This window comes from Peromyscus eremicus, chromosome 7 (assembly GCF_949786415.1).
Source record: "Peromyscus eremicus chromosome 7, PerEre_H2_v1, whole genome shotgun sequence".
NCBI lineage: Eukaryota > Metazoa > Chordata > Mammalia > Rodentia > Cricetidae > Peromyscus > Peromyscus eremicus.
Genome location: NC_081422.1, coordinates 108526073 through 108544433, shown reverse-complemented (window position 1 = coordinate 108544433; position 18361 = coordinate 108526073). Strand labels below are relative to the sequence as shown.

General features: G+C 46.2%; 1 protein-coding gene and 1 long non-coding RNA gene across 3 annotated transcripts in view; one reads left to right on the top strand and one right to left on the bottom strand.

Annotated features, from left to right (window-relative positions):
- Osbpl10 (oxysterol binding protein like 10) overlaps positions 1-18361 on the bottom strand; it is a 244759-nt gene that overhangs the window by 212117 nt on the left and 14281 nt on the right. The window lies entirely within an intron of this gene.
- On the top strand, positions 14820-17741 carry LOC131915498 (uncharacterized). The gene is made up of 3 exons (XR_009380343.1): positions 14820-14933; positions 15343-15444; positions 17521-17741. It is a non-coding gene; the product is annotated as an uncharacterized LOC131915498 (long non-coding RNA).

Here is an 18361-nt window from a genome sequence, read left to right as displayed (position 1 = left end):
CAACTTGTCTTCTGACTGCCACACACACACACACACACACACACACACACACACACACACACACACACACTGTGGCATGTTATATGTGAGTGCACATGTAAAATACATACATAAATCAATGTATTTTTTAAATAAGTAAAATGGAAAGGAACTTGATAATAAAAGTATCTAATTACTCAAGGTGAAGGGAAGAGAAACTCCTGATTCCCCAGTCAAGTTCTGATGCAAATAAACACGTAAACCAATTAACTAACTAGCTATGATCAAACTTATAGATCAAGTATATGGGAATAATTAATTATATAATAAATTAAATACTAAATGGGAAAGGGAGCATCTTCCAGGTTAATTTCTCCTCTCTGTTTGTTTGTGGCAGGGTGTCCTGTAAGCCAGGCTGGCCTTGATTTCAGCCTCCTGCCTCAGGTTCACAAGCGCTGGCTTATAGGAGTCCCACCACAACTGGCCCTCCAGCTTGATTTCTTGACCAATGTGAGTTGTCAACTGTCTTTCCTAATGCACACAGCAAACACGCCATGAAGAGACCAATCAAGTGGAATAAATGGAAGATTAAAATAATAATAATAATAATAATAATAATAATAATAATAATAATAACAAAGCAACTTGACCTTGACAGAGAACCTTCCATGTGCCCTGAACAATGTGAGAAGCTGCAAACAGACATCATTCCCCATTGTCATGGAAACATATACAGTACAGAAATTATAAAAAGGAATCAAGTCCCTATCTCAAATCATACACACAAAGGTCCAGGAAGAGGAAAACTTTAAGTAAACCTTTGACATTTTCAGCAGCAAATATCTCTAGCTAACAAGAAAATATTTAATTTCTGCCACATTAAAATAAGAATTCCGCTGGGTGGTGGTGGCGCACACCTTTAATCCCAGCACTCGGGAGGTAGAGCCAGGCGGATCTCTGTGAGTTTGAGGTCAGCCTGGTCTACAGAGCGAGATCCAGGAAAGGCACCAAAGCTACACAGAGAAACCCTGTCTCAAAAAAACAAAAACAAAAACAAAAAAAGAATTCCTTGGCACTGGAGAGATGATGCTACAGTTAGAACAGCATACTGCATTTACAGAGGATGAGAGCTCAGTGCCCAGCACTCCTGCTGGCCAGCTCACACCTACAGCTCCAGTTCCAAGGGGATCCACGCCTGCTATTGGCCTCTCTGAGTACTCTCTCTCTCTCTCTCTCTCTCTCTCTCTCTCTCTCTCTCTCTCTCTCACACACACACACACACACACACACACACACACACACACACACACACACTACAATTTAAAACTTAAAAATCAGAGTTGGAGAACAGCTCAGCAGTTAAGACCACTGGCCGCTCTTGCAGAGGATCCAGGTTTGATTCCCAGCACCCACCTGGCAGCTCACAACTGTCTAACTCCAGTTGCAGGGGATCTGATGACCCCTTTTGGCCTCCTCAAGTACTTTGTGCACACAATGCATAGACATACATGCAGACAAAACACCCATACACAGTTTTAAAAATTAAAATATACTTTAAAAAATATAATAATTTTTTGACCTCAGCTGCTCTCTGTAGACCAGCTTGGTTACAGCAGGCTAGAAGAAGCTGCTCTCAAATAAAAAAATCTGAGTTGTCAATCCTGTGGTCGAAGTAGTGATCTAAGAGTCTGCAGTTTTTCTAAGTAGGCCTCTGTTGAAGCCCTGCTTCTGTACACTTGCGTTAACCTCCCAGGCGGCTGGCACAACCTGTCAGATGGGGTGGCCTCTTTTGTCTTTGAATGGGGCAGCAGGTAGCAAATTAAATAACATGGAATAGAAGCAAGAATTTCTGCTTTCCAAAACCATCAGAAATAACATACAAGGACAGGCTGCGCTGGGTGTGATGGCACATATTTATAATTCCAGGATGCAAAGGGATTGGCTAGAGTTCAAGGTTAGCCTGGGCTATGTTTCAACAACAACAAAAGCTCAGAATGTCTTCTCTCTTGCTAAGGTCAGAGCCATGCCACAGGCATAAAATAAGCATGGCATGGCAGCCATTCCTACCCAAGAAAGCCACTCTCTTGATAACAGCACTGATATTTGTACTGACTCCTACCACTAAATTTTTCCCAGCAGCCCTTGCTACATAATTTTCCCAATGTCTCAATAGATATTTTACTATACTTGGTTTTCCCAACTTCTGCTTTCACTACAAGGAGAATCTATCTACTGGGGGTTAGCTATTGTGACTATGCACATGTCCTTACTAACAAGTAGCTCACTCTGGGCCATCAACAGCTTTCTGACCGTCTTCCTGGTCTACAAAGTCTAAGGAGCAAGAGACCACATGTCACTGACTCTCTTGCAGCTCTTGCAATAGATTCTCTTGCAGTAGATTCTCTCACACAGACCTAATCAAATTTGGAAAAACAGAGGGAAACAATAGCCATAATCTGGAAGGCCAGATGTGTCAGTGTTCTGCCCCTAATGTCACAGGCACCAAGGCAGAAGTGAGTCAAGAGTCCCGCTATGACTGGGAATTAGTTGGGAACAGGCTGTGTTATTCCTACACACACCATCCAGCCTGGCTCTCTGTCTCCCTCTCTCAGAAATACTAAATATCCCCAAATTCAGTGCTGGAGAGATGGCTCAGCAGTTAAGAGTACTATTGCTCACACAGAGGACTTGGGTTCAGTTCCCAGCACCTATATGACAAGTAACTTCATTTTCAGAGGATCCAACGCCATCTTCTGGCCTTCTTTGTAATTGCATGCACATAATGTACATATATACATGAAGGCAGAAACACCCATACACATAAAATAAAAATAAAATAAAACCCCACATTGCTTAAGGTCCTAACCAAGATGCTTTCCAAAGGACTCCCACCCACCCCCTGCACTCCAGTACAGAACATAAGGTTTCCACATGATGGAGAAGATGGAAAACAAAACAGAGAGTAGGAAAAAGCATGGTACAGTCCATCGGGGTCCGTCAATGAGTCTCCCGGAAAAGCAAACCCAAGACAGCCTTGCAAGTGTCCAGAGAACAGAGGCGACTGACCACGTGAAAACTGACCACCTTTGGAAGAGGGATTTACACGGCTTCCTCCTCCCTGGGGAGATCTGGGCAATTAATGGTTGCTGGAGGAGTGGGAGATATTATCTTCCAAAGTATAGCTGCTGGTGCCCATGCTTCCATAATAATCCTCCACTCGGGCTTCTGGAAGCAAACCTAGTGAAACTCAATGGAACACACACACACACACACACACACACACACACACACACACACACAAAGACATGAAAGGTGCAGAGATAGTTAGAGGAAGGGAGGAGAGAGGGTCATGGTGGGTGAATATGATCCAAATACAAACATGTAAGACAATGTCAGAATGAAATATACTATCTGTTTAATTAATATATGCTAATTGTTTTCCTTTTTGGTGGTTTTTTCGAAACAGGGTTTCTCTGAGTAACCTTGGCTGTCCTGGAACTCGCACCGTAGACCAGGCTGGCCTCAAACTCAGAGATCCACCTGCCGCTGCCTCCGAGTGCTAGGATTAAAGGCGTGCGCCACTACACCTGGCTATGCTATTTCTATGGCAGCCTTTCAAGGCTGCTGCTGTGTAAATCAGGTCATCTTGGAGGTCTCTGTGTGAGGAAATGATCTCATTCAAAAGCCATGCTGGCTGGCATGATCTAGGGCAGCCCGGTGCGGCACCAACACTTGGTTTTGGGTTTTGTTTTCTCTCTACTACTGTAATTACACGTAAAACAGATACTTTTGTTCCCTCCAAAGAATCACCACGGAGACTATTGCCGTCACCCACCACCTCTTGCTCAAGGGGGAGACGTCCATCTCCCTTGAACCAACTCTGAGGTCTAGAAAGCAATGAAATCAACACAACCCATGGTGGCAGCAAGAGGTGGACGCAGGCTCCTGGCTGATGCCCTTTTAGTCAAAACCAAGGAAAGACTGAAACAGGAGACATCTTGCTTGGCTGCTGCAGTTTATAACTTACTGAAGGAAATCCCATAGAATACCTGTTGTGAGGAAAGAAACTAGCCAGTCTGGGGCACGCTGTTTCGAAATCCTGTTGGGAAAGCACCTCTATATAGCCATGTTGTGGGCCTTGAGGCTGGTGAGTGGTCACTCACTGGTGTGTGGTCACTAGCTGGTGTGTGGTCACTCGCTGGTGTGTGGTCACTAGCTGGTGTGTGGTCACTCACTGGTGTGTGGTCACTCGCTGGTGAGTGGTCACTTGCTGGTGTGTGGTCACTCGCTGGTGTGTGGTCACTCGCTGGTGTGTGGTCACTCACTGGTGTGTGGTCACTCGCTGGTGTGTGGTCACTCGCTGGTGAGTGGTCACTCGCTGGTGTGTGGTCACTTGATGTTGTGTGGTCACTCGCTGGTGTGTGGTCACTCGCTGGTGTGTGGTTACTCGCTGGTGTGTGGTCACTTGATGGTGTGTGGTCACTCGCTGGTGTGTGGTCACTCGCTGGTGTGTGGTCACTCGCTGGTGTGTGGTCACTCGCTGATGAGTGGTCACTCACTGGTGTGTGATCACTAGCTGGTGTGGCCACTCACTTCTTGGCTGACTGCGTGTGTACTAGCTAAAATGAAGGCAAAGGCTGACAAGGGAAGGGTTTGGCCTTTGTGACTGTTTGCGAGGGAGGACACCCAAACTCTTCCGGGAGACCCAGATGTCTCAAAGTCAGCATACACCTGAAGCGGTTCTTCAGACATTGACCATAGATAGACCGGGCTGTGAAACGCCAAGCCCTGGCCTGACTGCTATCGATCGCTGTTCCTCTGGGTACTGATATTTTAGAGAGCTAAACAACAAATAAATTCTCCCCCACTGAAAGAGCAAAACTCCTCACAAAACCACAGCGCACCTCACAAACTGGTGCCTAGCTATACCTTCCCTGACAAACCTGGGTTGTAAGCATTAGACCTCACTAGATCCTGTTGTCTAACAACTGACATGTGTGTGCACTGTGCTTTGTGTCAGGGTGCATGTCTGTTTGTCTGTGTATGTGCATAGAAGACAGAGGACACATCCTTGAGTGGTGGTGTTCCTCAGGTGCCATCCACCTAGACTGGTTTTGAGGCAAGGTCTCCCATTGGCCTGGAGCTCACCAAGTAGGCCAAGCTGGGTGAACTCCAGGGATCCACCTGTCTCCACCCCGGTAACGCTGAGATTACAAGCACATGCTACCACATCTGGGATATTTTTTATATGGGTTCTGAGGGTGAAACTAGGTCTTTGGGGCTGAAAAGATGGTTCAGCAATTAAGAGCACTTACTGCTCGTGCATAAGACCTAAATTCAATTCCCAGCACTCACACTGAGCAGCTCACAACCACCTGTAACTCTAATTCCAGGAGATCAGATGCCCTCTTCTGGATTTCTCAGGCACCTGCATTCACACATGCGCAGACATACACATATACACATAAGGAAAAATAAATAAATCTTTAAAAGCTAGTTTTTAAAAAAAGCAAACCCTTCATGCTAGCAGCCTAAGCCATCCCGCCACTTTGTGTGTGCGTGCATGTGCGTGTGCGTGCACGTGTGTGTAGCATGAGTGTTTGTGTATATGCATATGCCCATGTGGGTACACATGAATGTGGGTGCGTGTGGAGGTCATAAGTGAATATCAAGTGTCTCCCTTCCTCAATCTCCCTCCACACTTTTTTTTTTTTTTTTTTTTTTTGGCACGGGTATCTCCCTGAGCCCAGAGCTCACTGATTTGCTAGACTGACTGGCTAGTGGGCTCCAGAGATCTTCCTGTCTCAGCTTTCCTACCCCTAATGCTAGAGTTACAGATGCATGCCACCAGGCCTGGCTTTGTTATGTGGGTGCTGGGGATCTGAACTCAGGCCTGGCTTTGTTATGTGGGTGCTGGGGATCTGCACTTAGGCCTGGCTTTGTTATGTGGGTGCTGGGGATCTGAACTCAGGCCTGGCTTTGTTATGTGGGTGCTGGGGATCTGAACTCAGGCCTGGCTTTGTTATGTGGGTGCTGGGGATCTGAACTCAGGCCTGGCTTTGTTATGTGAGTGCTGGGGATCTGAACTCAGGCCTGGCTTTGTTATGTGGGTGCTGGGGATCTGAACTCAGGCCTGGCTTTGTTATGTGGGTGCTGGGGATCTGAACTCAGGCCTGGCTTTGTTATGTGGGTGCTGGGGATCTGAACTCGGGTCTTCATGCTCGTGTATCAAGCACTTTCCCCACTGAGCCGTCTCCACAGGCCCTGTACATCAGGTTTTCCCAGAACACAGTCATGCACTTCTGCTCACCCATTGTTCAAGGTGCCTTCAGGCTACAGTAGCAGAATGGAGATGATTTACCTTTTAGACTAGTGATTCTCAACCTGTGGGTCGCTACCCCTTTGGGGGTCAAACAACTCTTTGACAGAGGTCGCCTAAGACCATCAGAAAACAGATATTTACATTTTGATTCATAACAAAAGCAAAATTATAGTTATAAAGTAGCAATGAAAATAACTTTATGGTTGGGTGTGGTGATATTTTATTAGTGTTCTAACAAATAAAGCTTGCCTGGGGATCAAGGGAAAAAGCCAGCCACCATATTAAACATAGAGGTCAAGCAGTGGTAGCACACACCTTTAATCCTAGCATTCAGAAGGCAGAGATTCATCCGGATCTCTGTGAGTTCAAGGCCACACTGGGAACAGAGCCAGGCATGGTGGCACACACCTTTAATCCCAGCACTAGTTAACCATAGAAGTCTGGAGGTCTGTACAGACAGATAGGAAGTGATAGAGCTGGGCAGAAAGAGGAAGTAATGTAGCTGGGCGGAGAGAAGAAATAAGATGGCAGGGACAGAAAGGCATATAGGCATGAGTATACAGGAAGCAGCTCTCTCTTGGGCTGAGGATTTTCCAGCAGTAAGAACTTGTGGCTGGCTTGTTCTATCCCTCTGATCTTTCAGCTTTCGCCCCAATATTTGCCTCCGGGTTTTTTTTTTTTTAATTAATAAGGCCTTTTAAGATTCGTGTTACAGATGGAGGTCACCAAAACATGAGGAACTGTATTAAAGAGTCACAGCATTAGGAAGGGTGAGAACCGCTGCTGTAAACCTCGATGGTTTTCTTCCTTCTGTGAATCAAAGAGTAAGCACCACATAAAAGTTGATCAACGTGACATGGGAAGTGTCCCCCAACAGGTCAAATACCATCTCTAAAGAACAGGGGTCCTAAAAAACCTTTTATAACCACAGTCCAAAGCAGCAACTCTTCAAAAATGAACAAGTGTACAATGGGATCAAACACCACACTTGGAACAAGGCAGGGTGCCAACCAAGAACTCATCCTGGGCTGGACAGATGGCTCAGAGGTTGAAGGTGCTTGCTGCTCTGGCAGAGGACCCCAACTCTGTTCCCAGCACCCGTGTCAAGTGGCTCACAGGCACCTGTAACTCCAGATCCAGGGGATCTGACGCCCTCTGACCTCCATGGACACCAGCACCGGAGCTACAGGTGGGAAAATGTGGGGCTCAAGTTTATCCTTGCCTACACACTGACGCTGAGACCAGCCTGCGATGAAGACCCTGCCTTTTTTGTTTTGTTGTTTGCTTGTTTTTTGTTCTTCAAGACAAGGTTTCTCTGTATAATAGCCCTGGCTGTCCTGAAACTCGCTTTGTAGACCAGGCTGGCCTCAAACTCACAGAGATATGATGCTTCCCAAGTGCTGGGATTAAAGGTATGTGCCACCACTTCCCAACTTGAGACTCTGTCTTTAAAAAAACCATAAAATAAAGTAAAAAGCAACTTGGGCTGCTGAAAACTCCTATTCACTTCTCACAGCTATGTAACTAAAGACACTAGCCTGAGACTGGGGCGAAGCTACCCCAGAGCCTTCTTTTAATACCTTCCAGGACACCGAGTTCCAGGCAGGCAAGCTCTCTGCACACTTTGAAGTCTCTCCATCACTCAATACAGTTAATAAATAAACCAGAACATCAGGTGAGTCTTGTGGCACCGGCCAGAAAACCAAATCCAGGAAACACTGTGCATATTTAACAAAACCACGCGGGGGGGGGGGGGGGGGGGACGACATTTTTACATCTCCTCCTGGAGCTTCTCCGACACCGTCTGAGGAGTCAGATCTGATTTCCTCCTCCAACTCCGCCATGAACTCTGGATATAAACTACACTTCATCTCTCTGGGGACATTTCTTCACCTGTAAAATGAAGGGGGGTCAAGTTCATCTGAGGCTCCAGTGTCATGGCCTGTGGAGAGAACTGTTGGCTTTTTCCCCCTTCACGGAGACATTACTTTGATTTATTTTGGAAAACGGATCCAGAAAAAGGATATAGGAAAAATGCCAGGATTATTCTTGGCGTGTGACATGTGGCTGCTCTACTACATGAAATCCAGATCTCTCAGAGGCAGATTCAAAGTCACTATTGGACATTTAAGTACAACTGTCCCTTTGAGATCCTGTGTGTTCACTGGAAAACTATCCTTCCAAAACCAGGAGACACAGAGGGCCACCCTCACCTCTCTCCCAAACGCTAATGGAGTCACATACTGAAAAACCCTGAGAAGCAAAGAGCTCAAGACTCTGCGTACAGGGACACTCAGAGAACCCCTCTGGAACATGGATCAGTGCCTTAGCTTGTTTCCTGTCACTGTGATAAAATAACCCCATAAAACTAACGTCCGGGAGAAACGCTTTTTCTGGCTCACAATTTCAGGTCACAGTTCATCAAGGCAGCAAAGTCACAGCAGCAGGGACTTAGGAGAACTGGTCACTTTACATTCACCGTCAAGAACAGAGAGCAATGAGTTTAATGCATGCCTGCACTCAGCTGGCTTTCTCCACTCACACAGTTCAGGATCCCCTGCCTAGGGAATGGTGCCACCCACAGTGGGCGGGGTCTTCAGGACAATCCCCCATAGACATACCACCCACCAACTTGATCAAGACAATTCTTCACTGAAACTCTCTTCCCAAGTGATTCTAGATTGTGTGACGTTGACAACAATGACCATCAGTCAGCCTCCTCTCAAAGCACTTGACTGGACTGGGGGATGCTGCTTAATGGTAGAGTGAAGGCTTATCACCCCAAGCAACACACACACATATACACACACACATATACATACATATACACAGACACATACATACATACATACACACACACATACACACACACATACATACACACACACACACACACACACACACACACACACACGGATCTGTTCCTATGAGCATCTCATCCCTGCAGCCCTGGTGCCAGGGCAGCAGCTCAGAATGAGGATGGCACTGGCTTGTCATTAGAGCTTCAGCCCCACCCAGGTCAGGGTTCAGTAATCCAGGGTAAAACTGAACAAACCAGAACCGAGCATTCAGTTCTCAGGCACAATCGTAGGAGTGTTTGCATCAACGGGGATTAGACAGGCTCTGGAGATAAGATCTAACAGGGGAATCCACTTACATACTTCATGCCAAATTCCTCACTCAAAGCCACTGACCTAAATGAGAAAGCAAGGATGAAAGGCACCCTGTAAGGTCACAAGCAAATGCTCACAAAGCAGGTCCTCCTGCTTGAAATATCCGTTTCAGGGATGGTGGGATGGCTCAGTGAGTGATGGTGATTGCCACCAAGCTTAGGAACCCGAGTTCAATCCCCAGGACACACACAGTAGGAGAGATCCAATCAGTCCAAGTTGTCCTCTGATCTCTGCACATGCCACACACACTAAATAAACAAATGTAAAACGTCCATTTCCCAGTGACACACACACACACACCCTCACCAGCTCGGAAACCAAAGAATGCCTCTGAGCCCTCCTGTCCCTAGACACTGTCACTAAAATCCCATCACCAACCCACCCAAGGGCAGCAGCAGCAAGCCCCACCCCCAGACACCTGCCAATGGCAAACAAAGCATGACCATCTGTATAATATGTGTGATATGCATGTGTTCACCCGTGTGCCAATGCGTGTATGTCACAGAATGCATACAGAGGTCAGAGTAAAACCTTGGATGTTGGTCCTCACCTTCCACCTTGTTTGAGAAGGGCTTTCTTTTCTCTTTCGTTGTTTGATACTGCGTATTTCCAGATTGGCTGGCTGGCCTAGAGATCTGCCTATCATCATCTCACCTTGGAACACTGTGATTACAGATGCATGCAACCATTCCTGACTTTACGCAAACTCTGGGGATTTGAACTCAGTTCCTCCTGCTTGCTCAGCAAGTGCTTTACCCACTGAGCCATCTCCCCCTGCCCCACAAGGACCTGTCCTAAAGCACTCCCAGGCAGAAGGAAATATTTGCCAAGCCAGAACTGCTTCCAGTAATTTGATGCTCTGAAAGCAGAATATATCTCCATTCAACCTGACTTCTCCACGACCTCCCTCAAGTCCTATTTACTATTTGCTCTACAGTCACTCAAGTTTTCTGGATAGAAATGCTTTCTTGTAATAAAATTCAACAGCATCACCTTCCACACACACACACCCCACAAACACACACACACACACACACACACACACACACACACACACACACACACACACCGACAGAAACTGTTCTAAACCCAGCACCTCTCAGCATCCTCCATTTAAAGCTATAGTTCTGGGCTAGAGTGGAGGCTGAGGCAGGAGGATGGCTAAAAGTTTGAGGCTAATCAGAGCTACATAGTAAGCTCAAAGTTAGCCTATGATATAAAGCACAAAATCTGGTCTCAAAGAGAGAGGAGTGGGCAAGACAGGAGACATCACTACAGGCCTCAAAGGCACCAAAAAGACAATAAAGGGCCAGGCAATGGCGACACAAGCCTTTAATCCCAGCACTCGGGAGGCAGAGCCAGGCGGATCTCTGTGAGTTCAAGGCCAGCCTGGTCTACAGAGCTAGATCCAGGACAGCACCAAAACTACACAGAGAAACCCTGTCTCAAAAAAAAAAAAAAAAAAGACAATAAAGGAGAGCTGGAAGCCACTCTACACACCAACATTCAACAGCTTATGAGAAGTGGGGCAGTTCACAACAAGCATGAAGTTAGGGACACCACTCAGTGGGTAAGACCACTGTCTAGACCCTCCGGACCCATGTAAAAAGCTGGACATGCCCACGTGTACCTGAAACCCAGTGCTGGAAGCAAGCAGGCGGAGCAGGTGGGACTCACTGGCCAGACAGTCTAGCTGAAACCAAGATCCAGGTTCAACGAGAGACCCCGTCTCAAGGGAATAAGGCAGAGAGAACTAGAATTCTCCTCCAGCCTGTGCATGCATGAGCACAAATGTATAACACACACACACACACACACACACACACACACACACACACACACACCAAAAGGGAAAAAAAGCATGAAGTACTTTTAATGCTTAGCACTCAGTACTCAGCTTTATACTAGTATCAGGTTCTCAAGAAGCTAGAAAGACAGTTCAGCAGTTAAGAGTTCTTGCTACTCTTGCAGAGAACCTGAGTTCAATTCCCAGCACCCACATCCAATGCCCCACAGTTGCCTTACAACTCCAGCTCCAGTGAAACCAATGCTCTCTTCTGGCTTCCAAGGGCACCCACACACATGCACATATGCACACACAGACACATAAATAAAAACAAACATTCCAATAAATAAATAAAGCTCACAAAACTAAAAGGTAAGCAAACAATATGCCAGGTGGCCCAGCAGGTAATGGCGAGAGCCACCAAGTCCCACAGTCCAAGTCTGATTCCTGGAACTCAAGAAAGGAGAGCACTGGCTCCCGAAGACTGTCCTCTGGCCTCTTCACGTTTGCATAAATACATAAAGGATACTAAAAATATCAGAAAGAAACAACCCGATTAAAATATAGTTCAGGGCTAGGGAATGGACTCAGTTGATGGAGTTGCTTGCCCTAGCATGCATGATTTCCTGGGTTCAATCCCCAACACCGAATAAACTGTTCATGGTGGTGCACACCTATAACCCCAGGACTTGGGAGGTTGAGGCAAGAGGATCAGAAGTTCAAGACCATCCTGAATGATGTCCAACATCATTAGCTATTTACAAATGAAAATAGCTAAATTTAAAAAAAAAAGCCACTGATAGCAATAGCAAGTGCTGAAGAAAATGGGGAATGACTAGAATGTTCATGAGAGTGTTAGAAAATATGGGAGTCGTCTCTGAAGAGACTTATTTTTAATAGTTTATTTATTTTTATTTTATGTGCATTGGTGTTTTTCCTGCATGTATGTCTGTGTGAGGGTGTTGGATCCCCTGGAACTGAAGTTACAGATAGTTGTGAGCAGCCATGTGGATGCTGGGAATTGATCCCTGATCCTCTGGAAGAGCAGCCAATTTCTTAACCGCTGAGCCATCTCTCCAGCCCCTGAGACTAATTTATTTAAATCAGAGGTTAAGATTTTACTATGGACATCCTAAAGACTTGAGCTGTGGCCCCTGAGACAGTAAGACATTCCATGAGATGACAGCCACAGCCAAACAAACCTGGATGATAAAACACAGGACAGAGGGGCTGGGGGTGTAGGCCAGTCAATGCCGTGCTTGGCAAGCATGCTTGGAGTCCTAAGTTCAAATCCCAGCATCAGGGAAGTAGAGGCAGGAGGATCAGAAGTTCAAAGTCATCCTTGGCTACATGACAAGTTGGAAACAAGCCTGAACTACATGAGACTCTGTCCAAAAAAAAAAAAAAAAAAAAAAAAGGTAAGAAAAAAAAGCACTCTGAGGTGTTTTTGGGGTTTTGTTTTGTTTTTTTCCAGCTCTTGTGGGAATGCAGATAGCCCATACTGATACTTTTTTCTTTCTCTCTTTCTGTCTTTCTTTTTTTAAGAGAAATCTCATTATGTTGTCCTGGCTGTCCTAGAACTCACTATGTATGCCCTTTGAACTCAGTCTGACCTTTGAACTCACAGCATTCTACCTGCCTCTGCCTCCCAAACACTAAGATTAAAGCCATGCATCACCTCACCTAGGCTTTATTTTCTTTCTCTTTTTTTGAATTTTTTTTATTTTTATTTTATGTGCATGGGTGTTCTGCCTGTGAATATGTATGTGCACCATGTGTGTGCAGTGCTCTTGGAGGCCAGAAGAGGGCATCAGAATCCCCCAGAACTTGAGTTCCAGGTAGTGAGCTGTCATGCATGTGCTAGGAACTGAGTCCTGGTCCTATGGAAGAGAAGCAAGTGCTCTTAACCACTGAGCCATCTCTCCAGCCTCTATTTTCTTTCTTTAACACTCACTGTCCCAGGCACCACCCTCCAAATCTTACAAACACTGACTTAACTGGATCCTCCAGGTTACCTAAGGTAGGGGGTTACATTAGCACCATCTCACAAATAAGGCACCACAGTAATGTAGAGTTCACTGAGAGCCCTGCATCCTTCCATCTCTGCCTGAAGAGGTCAGGATGCTATACTTCCCTAACCCAAATGAGCCTGTATGGACAGAGCCAGGCCAGCCGGTCACAGAAGGGTGAGGAAAATCCCATCACTGGGCAAACACGGATGCCTCCTGCTTGAGTCTTCCTTAGCCTGGTCTTTGTATTCTCTCACTACAAGTCTTGGAGGCCAGGATGAAAACTAAGAGTCAAGTGTCTCAGGACACACAAGAGTCAAGGCTATGACCTTGCTGCTCATCAAGGCTGTAAAACAAGGAAGAGACACCTGATCCTTTCAGAGCGGCAACCTGTGGTCAGTCAAGGGGAAGAAACTCTGAGTGCTGACCTCCGCCTGATGAGGTACGAAAGCCACTGGCCAGGTGTATGAGGAGGGAACGGCCGACAGATCAAAGCACACAGAAGGACTCTGATTCTAAATAGAAAGAGCAAACTGGAGGGGCAGCTCAGTCAGTAAAGGGCTTGTCCCTCAAGCCTGAGAAGCTGTTTGATTCCCAGAATCCACGTGTTCTGGTTGTGTTTCTGTGGCCATGATAAAACACCCTGGCAAAAAGCCACTCGGAGGAGAAGGGGTTTATCTCAGCTCACAATTCCACCCATTCTATCCAATTCAGTCCATCACTGGAGAACCACAGCTTGAGACTGCTGGGCACATTTAATCCACAAGCAAGAGCCACGGATGCACACATGCTCACTTGCTTCTGCTCAGCTCATGTTCTCCGTCTTACATAGTTCAGAACTCCATGCCAAGGGAGCAATGCTGCCCACAGTGGGCGGGCTCTTCCCACATCAGCTAATTTAACTAAAACAATCCCGCACAAACTTACCCAGCCCACAGGCCAACCCACCATAGACAGTCCCTCATTAAGAGTCTCCTTACAAGCGATTCTAGCTTGTGTCAAGTTGACAATCAAGGCTAGCCATCACATCCCATTAAAAAAAAAGCCAGATATGGTAATAAACACTTGTCATTCCAGTGATGAGGAGGTGAAAACAGGAGGATCCTGGGGCTCACAGGCCAGTCAGCCTACTCTGATTGGTGAGCTCAAGGCCAGTAATGGGACCCTGTCTTCAAAAATAAAGTAAGGGACACTTGAGGAATGATACTCAAAGTTAACTTTTATCCTCCACATGTACACACACACACACACACACACACACACACACACACACACACAAGAATACACGTACATGCACTAAGAGCCAATTCCTCGTAAGCGATGAAATCACTCCCGTGAACCTTCAACTCCAAGAAGCAATCAAACAGAGGTCTGGCTCGGAGCATCTGCCAGTTTAACGTAGAAGGGAGTCCTTGAACTGACCTCAAGCCCCAAGGTCTTCATCCTACAGTCCTGTCAGAGCAGGATCACCCAGGGTCCACAGGCACTGCTTGGAAACTGGCCCATCTTCACTGGAACATTCCAAAGCCACATTCCATCGGCCTTCTATTCAACAAGCCATTCTAAGACAAGCATCACAATTCTAGGTGGCAGAGCTGGATCACAAAACTGTACAACGTGCTTTTCAAGCTGGCAAAACAGTTCAGTGTGTAAAGTCTGACGGCGTGAGTTCAATCCTGGGACCCGCACGATGAAAGGAGAGAACCAACTCTCACAAGCTGTCCTCTTTGTCACCACATGTGTGTCCCTCACACTCTCACACACAGGATACACACAAAGACGGGGGGAGGGGCAGAGAGAGAGTGAATTTTGGAGTGCTTATAAATAGCAACTCACTCTAATTTTCCTGTCACAATTGGGGAAGAACAAGCAATGTGCTTACCATTTCATCCCATTTGCCAATGAAAACGCTTGCTGGTTATGTAATCTCACAACCTACAGGGGAGGGACGAACACACAAATCTCCCCAGGGCTTAATGGTCCTTTCCTAAGCAGCAAATGAGCTTGCTTCACCTAGTTTAATGCACAATTGCTTGCAGACACTAACAAATTCGGCCTGATTCCTTGTACCAGGATCTGGATGTCTCAGTCACCAGGACCACACTGGGCATCTTCCAAGACTGGCTGGATAGGCTGCAGTATGGCTGCTTCCGTGGCCACTGAAGAAGATTCCAGGTGTCTAACTCCCATTATGTGAAGACAGTGGTGGGAGAGGCCACAAAAATTATGCACGGATATTTTTGTGTTTGGTTTTGCTCATCAGCTTGTATCAGTGGTTTGTATAATACATGGCCCCAGATGATTCTTCCTCCACTGTGGCCCAGAGAAGCCAAAATGCTGGACACTCCTGGCAGACTTAAGGCAAACTGGATAATTTTGTAAGATAGACTTCAGATTCAACCCGGAACTTGTTGCATACTCCCATGGCATAGCCCTGGCTGTCCTGGAACTCACTCTGTAGACCAGGCTGGCCTTGAACTCACAGAGATCTGCCTGCCTCTGCCTCCCAAGTGCTGGGATTAAAAGCGTGCACCACCACGCCCAGCCAGCCGTTTGTTTTTTAATAGATCAAATGTAATAGATTCAATGTAATTTCAAGTTTACATAGATGTTACCAGACTACAAAGACCTATGTGTTTATCTGTTTGGAAGGGTAAGATAGTCTCAGGTAGCCCAGGCTAGCCTCAAACTTGCTACACAGCCAAGAATGACCTTGAACTCCTGATCCTCCTACCTCTACCTCCCAAGTGCTTGGCACAAGCATGCCACCTAATTTATGTGATGCTGAGAAAGAAACAGGGCTTGATGCCCTGGATGCAAGCACACTACCTACTGAGCCACATTACCCCCTACTTTTGATGGGTTTTTTTCTTTTTGTTGTACTGGGGATTGGTTGAACCCATGGCTTCACACATGCCAGATAAGTGTCCTATCAATAAGGTACAGCCACCAAAGAGCTATTACTACTAATGAACTATTGACTTTTTACTAGTTGATTTATCATTTTATATACATATGTGAGTGTATGGGGTGTGTGTGCGTGTGTGTGTGTGTGTGTGTGTGTGTGTGTGTGTGTGTGTGTGATGTATGCCTGTGTATGCATGTATATGTGAGTGTAATCACCCATGTGTGCATGGATAGAAACCAGAAGTTTATGCCAGATGTCTTTTTTTTTTTTTTTTTTTTTTTTTTTGGTTTTTCGAGACAGGGTTTCTCTGTGTAGCTTTGCGCCTTTCCTGGAACTCACTTGGTAGCCCAGGCTGGCCTCGAACTCACGCCAGATGTCTTTTTTAACTCACTCTTCGCCTTATTTTTGAGACAGGATCTCTCAGTGCACCAGGAGCTTGCAGATTCAGCTAGATCATCTGGCTAGCAAGTTCCGGGATACACATGTCCCTGACATTGTGGCATGGGGAGTTACAGACACCCACCGCCGTGGGCAGTTTTGTTTGTTTTAGTTTAAATTTTTTTTAATTTTATGTGTGTATGAATGTTTTGCTCACGTGTATGACTGTGTACCACATGTGTGCCTGGTGCCCTCAGAGGTCAGAAGAAGACATCAGACCCCTGGAACCAGGGTTTATTGACAGTTGTGAGCTGCCATGTAGGTGCTGGGAATTGAACCCAGGTCTTTTAGGAGAGCAACGAGTGCTCTTAGGGGCTAAGACATCTCTCCAGCCCCCACGCCCAGTTTTTTTAGGTGAATGCTGGGGATTAAACTCAGGCCACCTTACCCACTGAGCCATCTTTCCCAGCCCTCCCCACCCCACCCCCATTCATTCTTTAACTCCTTTGGAAGCTGCTGTGGACATAACACCCCTCTGCCCCTTGACACTTCAATGTACAGGTAGCAAAGCCGAGTAATCAACACCAACACGATGCTATTATCCAAGCTATGAATCTTATATAAATGTCATTGGTCAGTGTCACTTCCACGGAAGTCAAGTGTCAGGTCCAAAGTTACTTTAGCTGTAACACAGAAGAATCTAAAGTCTGAAACCAAGAAACAGCCACACTTGCAATTCCAGCACCTAAGAGATGCAGGCGAGAAGCTCAGGAGTTCAAGGTCATCAGGAGACACTGTCAAAAAATCAATAAATAAAATGAACAAAAACCCTGAAAATATCAATCACACTACAGGCAGGAAATTAAGAGGGGGAGCTCTCAGCGACAGAAATTCAGACAGCCCTGTGACATGAAGAGATGCTATCTCACTGGGTCCAACTTAGCTCATACTCTGCTTTTACCTAGAAAAGAAGTGGACCGAAGTTCACGGTCATCTTCAGCTACAGAGAAATTGAAGCCAGCCTGGGCTACATGAGCTCCTGTCTCCAAAAGAGAAGAAAAAGACAAAAAACCAGCTTCACACTTCAACAGATCTCACAGACCCTCTCTATTTCTCTTGCTTTGCCTAAAAGGTTTCCAGAAACTCACCTTTCTGCTCCACCCACCCACAATCAATCAATCAATCAATCAATGAAAGAATAAATAATCTGTCCTGTTATTGAGCAAAAGAAAAAATAAATTTATCAGGCTCCTAGACCTTAGCACAACTGACACCATGTTGGAGGCACAATGTGACCTTACAACCCAGCATGCAGGCCCCAACACCTACCAAAAACAGGGGAAAAGACCTAGGGCATCAAAGACCTAGTGCACAGTTCCAGGATCCGGGAAAGTCTCGAAAGGTACCGACCTTGCTTTTTGGCTTCTATAGTTTCACTTCTCACTAACTGCTCTTGCTAACCAAACTGTATCAACTGGGGTGTGGGTTTTTGCACATAAAAGACAACAAACAGTGAGGTTCAGGCTGCATGACTTGGGTAAGTTCCCCATGCACCCACCAGCCAGCAATACAGACTTTTTTTTTTTCTGTGTAGCTTTGCGCCTTTTCCTGGAACTCACTTGGTAGCCCAGGCTGGCCTCGAACTCACAGAGATCCGCCTGGCTCTGCCTCCCGAGTGCTGGGATTAAAGGCGTGCGCCACCACCGCCCGGCTCAGCAATACAGACTTTTTATTCAGCTTTAAGAGAGTCATGTGCAGGACATGGTGGCGCACGCCTTTAATCTCAGCACTCGGGAGTCAGAGGCA